Source organism: Rhincodon typus, chromosome 21 (assembly GCF_021869965.1).
Source record: "Rhincodon typus isolate 14 chromosome 21, sRhiTyp1.1, whole genome shotgun sequence".
NCBI lineage: Eukaryota > Metazoa > Chordata > Chondrichthyes > Orectolobiformes > Rhincodontidae > Rhincodon > Rhincodon typus.
In genome coordinates this window covers 19,994,094-19,995,198 of record NC_063352.1, presented here as the reverse complement: position 1 = coordinate 19,995,198, position 1,105 = coordinate 19,994,094, and positions in this window count along the sequence as shown.

Genomic DNA, 1,105 nt, shown 5'->3' with positions numbered 1-1,105 from the left:
CGCTTGGAGGCTATGGTACATACAGTTGTGAGCCTATCCCCCTGTTTTCGTAATTCAGGTCAATCCATATATCCTCATTTGCTGATCCTCTACATATCATCCCTCCTCATAGATATAATTGTTTATTCCATCAATGTTACGAACCCCCATCCTTTTTAATCACCCTATCTATCTGCAATTCATTCAGTTATGTCCCAGTAACAGTTTTACGTTCATGATGTGATATAATGAGATTCATATAAATCATGATGTAATGACTCACATGATTCCAACATCAGGCACATAGAAGATATTAGTTTAGAGACAGCATGTGAAAAGGGAGGTCTTAGACACTACGCTAGAGATCTGTAATTGATAATGTATTATATACCAATGCAAATAAAAGAGTGTTGCAGTATCTCAGGAATCAAACAACCTTTCTTGGAGATAAAGAGCAAACATTCTCAAGGAGAGAGTGTGTGCAGACATTCACAGCCCTAGGTATTCCAGATTGGTACCTCAATGTGCATGCTTAAAAGTAGTAGCTTAAAGCACACATGTTAGCCTCTGCCTTCAGTTCATCTCCCTTATTCCCTAATTTCAGCATTGAGGTATTGCCAAATGCCTTTGTTATCTATTTTCTAGCCTTGTAAGCATACTAACCTTCTTTCCATTTCCAACTTTTCTCCCGTATGTATCTAGTCTCAGGTCCCTATCCCCATGTCAAGTCAATTTAAATTCTCCCTCCCCAGCAGGACAATCAAATTCCCCATCAAGGATTTTAGTTCCACCCTTGATAAGATGCAACTTGTCTGTACTGTTTAGGTCTTACCTCTCCAATAGGAGCCCAGTGTTTCAAGAATCTAAAATCCTCCAGCTCTCGCACTACCTCTCCCCAATTATACCTTCCCATTTCTGTGTTCACTAATACACAACACCGGGGATAATATGACAATCCATTTCAACCTGTCTCTCTCCCAGCTCCCTAAGCTCAGCCTGTGGGACCTCAGCCATCTTTCATCTAATGACAGAGACAACAAGGTGCAGGGCCGGATGAACACAGCAGGCCAAGCAGCATCACAGGAGCAGAGAGGCCGACGCCTCGGGCCTAGACCCTTCATCAGAA